This window comes from Arachis stenosperma, chromosome 9 (assembly GCF_014773155.1).
Source record: "Arachis stenosperma cultivar V10309 chromosome 9, arast.V10309.gnm1.PFL2, whole genome shotgun sequence".
In the NCBI taxonomy this organism is placed as follows: domain Eukaryota; kingdom Viridiplantae; phylum Streptophyta; class Magnoliopsida; order Fabales; family Fabaceae; genus Arachis; species Arachis stenosperma.
This window is the reverse complement of record NC_080385.1, coordinates 15,057,846-15,067,510: the sequence shown is the minus strand read 5'-3', so window position 1 is coordinate 15,067,510 and position 9,665 is coordinate 15,057,846. Positions and strand designations below refer to the sequence as shown.

The 9,665-nt window shown below is 39.9% G+C and overlaps 1 non-coding gene across 1 annotated transcript; it reads left to right on the top strand.

Annotated features, from left to right (window-relative positions):
• The first annotated feature begins 4,065 nt into the window (after window positions 1–4,065).
• Window positions 4,066–4,173, top strand: LOC130952880 (small nucleolar RNA R71). The gene has a single exon (XR_009075055.1). It is a non-coding gene; the product is annotated as a small nucleolar RNA R71 (small nucleolar RNA).
• The last annotated feature ends 5,492 nt before the right edge of the window (window positions 4,174–9,665 follow it).

The window sequence follows — 9,665 nt, the reverse complement described above, 5'->3', positions numbered from 1 at the left end:
GGCCGTGGCCCAAAGCACTCTGTCTTCCAGTATTACCACCGGATACATACATGCCATAGACACATAATTGGGTGAACCTTTTCAGATTGTGACTCAGCTTTGCTAGAGTCCCCAATTAGAGGTGTCTAGGGTTCTTAAGCACACTCTTTTTGCCTTGGATCACAACTTTATTTCTTTCTTTTTCTCTTTCTCCCTTTTTTTTTCTTTTTTTTTTCGTTTTTTTTCTTTTTTTTTTCTTTTCACTGCTTTTTCTTGCTTCAAGAATCATTTTTTTATGATTTTTCAGATCCTCAGTAACATGTCTCCTTTTTCATCATTCTTTCAAGAGCCAACCAAATCATGAACAACAAATTCAAAAGACATATGCACTGTTCAAGCATACATTCAGAAAATAAAAGTATTGCCACCATATCAAAATAATTAATCTGTTATAAAATTCAAAATTCATGCAATTCTTCTCTTTTTCAATTTAGAACATTTTTCGTTTAAGAAAGGTGATGGATTCATAGGACATTCATAACTTCAAGGCATAGACACTAAGACACTAATGATCATAAGACACAAACATAGATAAACATAAGCATGATTTTTCGAAAAACAGGAAAATAAAGAACAAGGAGATTAAAGAACGGGTCCACCTTAGTGATGGCTTGTTCTTCCTCTTGAAGGTCTTATGGAGTGTTTGAGCTCATCAATGTCTCTTCCTTGCCTTTGTTGCTCCTCTCTCATGATTCTTTGGTCTTCTCTAATTTCATGGAGGAGGATGGAATGTTCTTGGTGCTCACCCTTAGTTGTCCCATGTTGGAACTCAATTCTCCTAGGGAGGTGTTGATTTGCTCTCAATAGTTTTGTGGAGGAAAGTGCATCCCTTGAGGCATCTCAGGGATTTCATGATGAGAGGGATCTCTTGTTTGCTCCATCCTTTTCTTAGTGATGGGCTTGTCCTCATCAATGGGGATGTCTCCCTCTATGTCAACTCCAACTGAATAACAGAGGTGACAAATGAGATGAGGAAAGGCTAACCTTGCCAAGGTAGAGGACTTGTCCGCCACCTTATAAAGTTCTTGGGCTATAACCTCATGAACTTCTACTTCTTCTCCAATCATGATGCTATGAATCATGATGGCCCGGTCTAGAGTAACTTCAGACTGGTTGCTAGTGGGAATGATTGAGCATTGGATAAACTCCAACCATCCCCTAGCCACGGGCTTGAGGTCATGTTTTCTCAGTTGAACCGGCTTCCCTCTTGAATCTCTCTTCCATTGGGCGCCCTCTTCACAGATGTCCATGAGGACTTGGTCCAACCTTTGATCAAAGTTGACCTTTTTGAGTTTGAAAAGGGACCTTGGGGATCACCTTCTTCTTGGCCGCAACATCATAGAAGTGGTCTTGATGCACCCTTGAGATGAATCTCTCCATCTTCCATGACTCGGAGGTGAAAGCTTTTGCCTTCCCTTTCCTCTTTCTAGAGGTTTCTCTGGCCTTGGATGCCATAAATGGTTATGGAAAAACAAAAAGTAATGCTTTTACCACACCAAACTTAAAAGGTTTGCTCGTCCTCGAGCAAAAGAAGAAAGAAGAGAGTAGAAGAAGAAGAAATAGAGGAGATGGAGGTGGCTTTGTGTTTCGGCCAAAGGGGGAGAAGTAGTGTTTAGGGTGTGTGAAAATGAGGGAGTGAAGATGGGTTTATATAGGGGTGGAGAGAGGGGTAGGGTTCGGTCATGTAAGGGTGGGTTTGGGAGGGAAAGTGGTTTAAATTTTGAATGGTGAGGTAGGTGGGGTTTAATGAAGGATGGATGTGAGTGGTGAAGAGAAAGATGGGATTTGATAGGTGAGGGGTTTTTGGGGAAGAGTGGTTGAGGTGATTGGTGAATGGGTGAAGAAGAAGAGAGAGGGTGGTGGGGTAGGTGGGGATCTTGTGGGGTCCACAGATCCTGAGGTGTCAAGAAAAATTCAACCTTGCATCAAGTGGCGTGCAAAAATGCACCCTGTGCCAATTCTGGCGTTAAACGCCGGGCTGGTGCCCATTTCTGGCATTTAATGCCAACTTCTTGCCCTTTCCTGGCGTTTAACGCCAGTCTGGTGCCCCTTTCTGGCGTTAAACGCCCAGAATGGTGCCAGACTGGGCGTTAAACGCCCAACTGCTACCCTTACTGGCGTTTAAGCGCCAGCAGGATCTTCCTCCAGGGTGTGCTGTTTTTCTTCCTGTTTTTCATTCTGTTTTTGCTTTTTCAATTGATTTTGTGACTTCCCATGATCATCAACCTAAAGAAAACATAAAATAACAAAGGAAAATAGATTAAATATAACATTGGGTTGCCTCCCAACAAGCGCTTCTTTAATGTCAGTAGCTTGACAGTGGGCTCTCATGGAGCCTCACAGATACTCAGAGCAATGTTGGAACCTCCCAACACCAAACTTAGAGTTTGAATGTGGGGGTTCAACACCAAACTTAGAATTTGGTTGTGGCCTCCCAACACCAAACTTAGAGTTTGACTGTGAGGGCTCTATTTGACTCTGTTTTGAGAGAAGCTCTTCATGCTTCCTCTCCATGGTGACAGAGGGATATCCTTGAGCCTTAAACACAAAGGATTCTTCATTCACTTGAATGATCAATTCTCCTCTGTCCACATCAATCACAGCCTTTGCTGTGGCTAGAAAGGGTCTGCCAAAGATGATGGATTCATCCATGCACTTCCCAGTCTCTAGGACTATGAAATCAGCAGGGATGTAATGGTCTTCAATCTTTACCAGAACATCCTCTACAAGTCCATAAGCTTGTTTTCTTGAATTGTCTGCCATCTCTAGTGAGATTCTTGCAGCTTGTACCTCAAAGATCCCTAGCTTCTCCATTACAGAGAGAGGCATGATGTTTACACTTGACCCTAAGTCACACAGAGCCTTCTTAAAGGTCATGGTGCCTATGGTACAAGGTATTGAAAACTTCCCAGGATCTTGTCTCTTTTGAGGTAATTTCTGCCTAGACAAGTCATCCAGTTCTTTGGTGAGCAAAGGAGGTTCATTTTCCCATGTCTCATTACCAAATAACTTGTCATTTAGCTTCATGATTGCTCCAAGATATTTAGCAACTTACTTTTCAGTGACATCTTCATCCTCTTCAGAGGAAGAATACTCATCAGAGCTCATGAATGGCAGAAGTAAATCCAATGGAATCTCTATGGTCTCAATATGAGCCTCAGATTCTCATGGTTCCTCATTAGGGAACTCATTGGAGGCCAGTGGACGTCCATTGAGGTCTTCCTCAGTGGCGTTCACTGCCTCTTCCTCCTCTCCAAATTCGGCCATGTTGATGGCCTTGCACTCTCCTTTTGGATTTTCTTCTGTATTGCTTGGAAGAGTACTAGGAGGGAGTTCAGTAATTTTCTTGCTCAGCTGTCCCACTTGTGCCTCCAAGTTTCTAATGGAGAACCTTGTTTCAGTCATGAAACTTTGAGTGATTTTGATTAGATCAGAGGCCATGGTTGCTAAGTCAGAGTGGTTCTGCTTAGAATTCTCTGTCTATTGCTGAGAAGATGATGGAGAAGGCTTGCCATTGCTAAACCTGTTTCTTCCACCATTATTGTTGTTGAAACCTTGTTGGGGTCTCTGTTGATCCTTCCATGAGAGATTTGGATGATTTCTCCATGAAGAATTATAGGTGTTTCCATAGGGTTCTCCCATGTAATTCACCTCTTCCATTGAAGGGTTCTCAGGATCATAAGCTTCTTCTTCAGATGAAGCATCCTTAGTACTGCCTGGTGCATTTTGCATTCCAGACAGACTTTGAGAAATCAAATTGACTTGCTGAGTCAATATTTTGTTCTGAGCCAGTATGGTATTCAGAGTATCAATCTCAAGAACTCCTTTCTTCTGACTTGTCCCATTGTTCACAGGATTCCTTTCAGAAGTGTACATGAATTGGTTGTTTGCAACCATTTCAATTAGTTCTTGAGCTTCTGTAGGCGTCTTCTTCAGATGAAGAGATCCTCCAGCAGAGCTATCCAAAGACATCTTGGATAGTTCAGACAGACCATCATAAAAAATACCTATGATGCTCCATTCAGAAAGCATATCAGAGGGACACTTTCTGATTAATTGTTTGTATCTTTCCCAAGCTTCATAGAGGGATTCTCCTTCCTTCTGTCTGAAGGTTTGGACTTCCACTCTAAGCTTACTCAATTTTTGAGGTGGAAAGAACTTTGCCAAGAAGGCATTGACTAGCTTTTTCCAAGAGTTCAGGCTTTCTTTAGGTTGTGAGTCCAACCATATCCTAGCTCTGTCTCTTACAGCAAAAGGGAATAGCATAAGTCTGTAGACCTCAGGGTTGACCCCATTAGTCTTGACAGTGTCACAGATTTGCAAGAATTCAGCTAAAAACTGATGAGGATCTTCCAATGGAAGTCCATGAAACTTGCAATTCTGTTGCATTAGAGAAACTAATTGAGGCTTAAGCTCAAAGTTGTTTGCTCCAATGGCAGGGATAGAGATGCTTTTCCCATAGAAATCGGGAGTAGGTGCAGTAAAGTCACCCAGCACCTTCCTTGCATTGTTGGCATTGTTGTTGTTTTCGGCTGCCATAGGTTCTTCTTCTTTGAAGATTTCTGTTAGGTCCTCTACAGAGAGTTGTGCCTTAGCTTCTCTTAGCTTTCGTTTCAAGGTCCTTTCAGGTTCAGGGTCAGCCTCAACAAGAATGCTTTTGTCTTTGTTCCTGCTCATATGAAAGAGAAGAGAACAAGAAAATATGGAATCCTCTATGTCACAGTATAGAAATTCCTTGAGGTGTCAGAGGAAAAGAAAAATAGAAGGAAGAAGTATAGAATTCGAACTTATCAAGAAAGATGGAGTTCGAATTGTGCATTAAGGAATAATGTTAGTCCATAAATAGAAGGATGTGAGAAGAGGGGAAGAAATTTTCGAAAATAATTTAAAAGGATTTTAAAAACATTTTGAAAAACTTTAATTGATTTTCGAAAACCAAGAGTGGAAAAGAAATCAAGTGATTTTTGAAAAAGATTTTGAAAAAGATATGATTAAAAACTTCTTTGAAAAAGATGTGATTAAAAAGATGTGATTTGAAAAACAAATTAAAAAGATTTGATTTTAAAAATTAATGACTTGGCTAACAAGAAAAGATATGATTCAAACATTAAACCTCTCTTAACAGAAAAGGCAACACACTTGAAATGTTGAATCAAATCATTAATTGTTAGCAAGTATCTTTGAAAATAGAAAGAAATTGATTTTGAAAAAGATTTGATTTTGAAAAAATTTTGAAAACTTGAAAAATTTGATTTGAAAACAAAATCTTCCCTCTTGTGCCATCCTGGCGTTAAACGCCCAGAATGGTGCACATTCTGGCATTTAACGCCCAAAGCACTACTGGTCTCTTTGTACTTGTATGAAATTTAAATATTGGCTCTATTGGAATTTATGATCACAACTCCATTCAACTAACCAGCAAGTGCACTGGATCGTCCAAGTAATACCTTACGTGAGTAAGGGTCGATCCCACAGAGATTGTTGGTATGAAGCAAGCTATGGTCATCTTTTAAATCCCAGTCAGGAGGATAAAATTATGGAATTTAGAAAATCAAATATGATTAATAAAAATAAACAGAAAATAAAATAGGATAGAAATACTTATGTAAATCAATAGTGAGAATTTCAGATAGGCGTATGGAGATGCTGTGCTCCTCTTGAAACTCTACTTCACTACTCACTCTTCCAGTCCTCCTTATTCCTTTCCATGGCAAGCTGTATGTAGGGCATCACCGTTGTCAGTGGCTACATCCCATCCTCTCAGTGAAAACGTTCCTATGCTCTGTCACAGCACGGCTAATCAGCTGTTGGTTCTCGATCATGTTGGAATAGGATCCATTGATCCTTTTGCGTTTGTCATCACGCCCAGCAATCACGAGTTTGAAGCTCATCACAGTCATTCAATCCCAGAATCCTACTCGGAATACCACAGACAAGGTTTAGACTTTCCGGATCCTCATGAATGCCGCCATCTATCTAGCTTATACCACGAAGATTCTGTTGGGGAATCTAAGAGATATGCGCCCGGCCTAGAGTAGAACGGAAGTGGTTGTCAATCACGCGCGTTCATAGGTGAGAATGATGATAAGTGTCACGGATCATCACATTCATCAAAGTTAAGTGTAACATATATCTTGGAATAAGAATAAAAGAGAATTGAATAGAAAGTAATAGTAATTGTATTGAAACTTGAGGTACAGCAGAGCTCCACACCCTTAATCTATGGTGTGCAGAAACTCCACTGTTGAAAATACATAAGTGAAAGGTTCAGGCATGGCCGAATGGCCAGCCCCCAAAACGTGATCACAGGATTCAAATTACAATCCAGGATGAGATTATGATAGTAAAAAGTTCTATTTATAATAAACTAGCTCCTAGGGTTTACATGAGTAAGTAATTGATGCATAAATCCACTTCCGGGGCCCACTTGGTGTATGTTTGGGCTGAATTTTGATCTATCCACGAGCTGAGGCTTTTATTGGAGTTGAACTCCAAGTTATGACGTGTTTTGAGCGTTCAACTCCGGATCATGACGTGTTTCTGGCGTTTAACTCCAGACAGCAATATGTACTTGGCGTTCAACGCCAAGTTACGTCATCAATTTCCGAATAAAGTATGGACTATTATATATTTCTGGAAAGCTCTGAATGTCTACTTTCCAACGCCGTTGAGAGCGCGCCATTTGGAGTTCTGTAGCTCCAGAAAATCCATTTCGAGTGCAGGGAGGTTAGATTCCAACAGCATCAGCAATCCTTTTGTCAGCCTTTTTCAGAGTTTTGCTCAAGTCCCTCAATTTCAGCCAGAAATTACCTGAAATCACAGAAAAACACACAAACTCATAGTAAAGTCCAGAAATGTAAATTTAACATAAAAACTAATGAAAACATCCCTAAAAGTAGCTTGAACTTACTAAAAACTACCTAAAAACAATGCCAAAAAGCGTATAAATTATCCGCTCATCAACTACCCTTTTGGGCGTTAAACGCCCAGCCAGGCACCCTGGCTGGTGTTTAAACGCCAGTTTGCCTTCTTCATTGGGCGTTTTGAACGCCCAGCTTTTTCTATGTAATTCCTCTGCTGAATGTTCTGAATCTTCAATTCTCTGTATTATTGACTTGAAAAGACACAAATTAAAAAATATTTTTGGATTTTTAATAATGAGGAATAATCAAAATGCAACTAGAATCAAATAACAATGCATGCAAGACACCAAACTTAGCAGTTTGTATACTACTGACACTAACAAAATGAGAATGCATATGAGAAACAACAAAACACTCAAGACAAGAGAATTTAAAGATCAGAGCAAGGAAATCATCAAGAACATCTTGAAGATCACTTAATACACATGAATGAATGCAAGAAAAACAGAAACATGCAATTGACACCAAACTTAAAATGAGACACTAGACTCAAGCAAGAAATATTTTTGGTTTTTATGATTTTGTAATTTTTTTTTTGGATTTTTTTCGAAAATTAAGTGAAAAAGAAAATAAAGGTATCAAAATTCTTAATGAGAATTCCAGGAATCATGCAATGTTAGTCTAAAGAAATTAGACATGGCTAGCCAAGCTTCAGCTGGACATTGCATTCAAGAGCTAAATTGATGAGGATCAATCAGCTTTGGTGATGATAAGAACATCACCTTGAAACACTAGAATTCATTCTTAAGAAATCTGAAGATAAATACCTAATCTAAGCAACAAGATGAACCGTCAGTTGTCCAAACTCAACAATCCCCGGCAACGGCGCCAAAAACTTGGTGCACGAAATTGTGATCACTACTTTTCACAACTCAAATAATCCCCGGTAATGAATCCAAAAACTTGGTGCTCAATACCATGGCATAAACACAACTTCGCACAACTAACCAGCAAGTGCACTGGGTCGTCCAAGTAATAAACCTTACGCGAGTAAGGGTCGATCCCATGGAGATTGTTGGTATGAAGCAAGCTATGGTCACCTTGTAAATCTTAGTCAGGCAGACTCAAATGGTTATGGATGATATATGAATAAAACATAAAGATAAAGATAGAGATACTTATGCAATTCATTGGTGAGAATTTCAGACAAGCGTATGGAGATGCTTTGTCCCTTCCGTCTCTCTGCTTTCCTACTGTCTTCATCCAATCCTTCTTACTCCTTTCCATGGCAAGCTGTATGTAGGGTTTCACCGTTGTCAGTGGCTACCTCCCATCCTCTCAGTGAAAATGTTCAACGCACCCTGTCACGGCACGGCTATTCAGCTGTCGGTTCTCGATCATGTCGGAATAGAATCCAGTGATTATTTTGCGTCTGTCACTAACGCCCCACAATCACGTGTTTGAAGCTCGTCACAGTCATTCAATTATTGAATCCTACTCAGAATACCACAGACAAGGTTTAGACCTTCTGGATTCTCTTGAATGCCGCCATCAATTCTAGCTTATACCACGAAGATTCCGATTAAAGAATCCAAGAGATAAACATTCAAGCCTTGTTTGCTTGTAGAACGGGAGTGGTTGTCAGGCACGCGTTCATAAGTGAGAATGATGATGAGCGTCACATAATCATCACATTCATCAAGTTCTTGAGTGCGAATGAATATCTTGGAATAAGAACAAGCTGAATTGAATAGAAGAACAATAGTAATTGCATTAATACTCGAGGTACAGCAGAGCTCCACACCTTAATCTATGGTGTGTAGAAACTCCACCGTTGAAAATACATAAGAACAAGGTCTAGGCATGGCCGTGAGGCCAGCCCCCCAGTGATCAAAAGATTCAAAGATCTCAAGATGAAAAATACAAAAGCAAAAGGTCTTATTTATAGAGAACTAGTAGCCTAGGGTTTACAGAAATGAGTAAATGACATAAAAATCCACTTCCGGGCACTTGGTGTGTGCTTGGGCTGAGCATTGAAGCATTTTCGTGTAGAGACTTCTCTTGGAGTTAAACGTCAGCTTTTGTGCCAGTTTGGGCGTTTAACTCCCATTCTTGTGCCAGTTCCGGCGTTAAGCGCCGGACAGTTTTGAGCTGATTTAGAACACCGGTTTGGGCCATCAAATTTCGAGCAAAGTATGGACTATTATACATTGCTGAAAAGCCCAGGATGTCTACTTTCCAACGCCGTTGAGATCGCGCCAATTGGGCTTCTGTAGCTCCAGAAAATCCACTTCGAGTGCAGGAAGGTCAGAATCCAACAGCATCTGCAGTCCATTTCAGTCTTTGAATCAGATTTTTGCTCAGGTCCCTCAATTTCAGCCAGAAAATACCTGAAATCAAAGAAAAACACACAAACTCATAGTAAAGTCCAGAAAAGTGAATTTTAACTAAAAACTAATAAAAATATACTAAAAACTAACTAAAACATACTAAAAACATACTAAAAATAATGCCAAAAAGCGTACAAATTATCCGCTCATCATTAGTCCACTTGACTTTCCTTCATTTGTTAAGGGTTAACTAAGTGGAAGCAACGGACAATTCTCATCACAATTGATAAGGATAGTTAGGATAGGACTTCTAGTTCTCATATCGTGCTAAGAGCTTTCCTAATTATTAGTCTATTCCTTTTGCAATTTACTTTTCTTGTTTCTTATTTCAAAAACCCCAAAAGATACCTTTACATAACCAATTATAAGCACA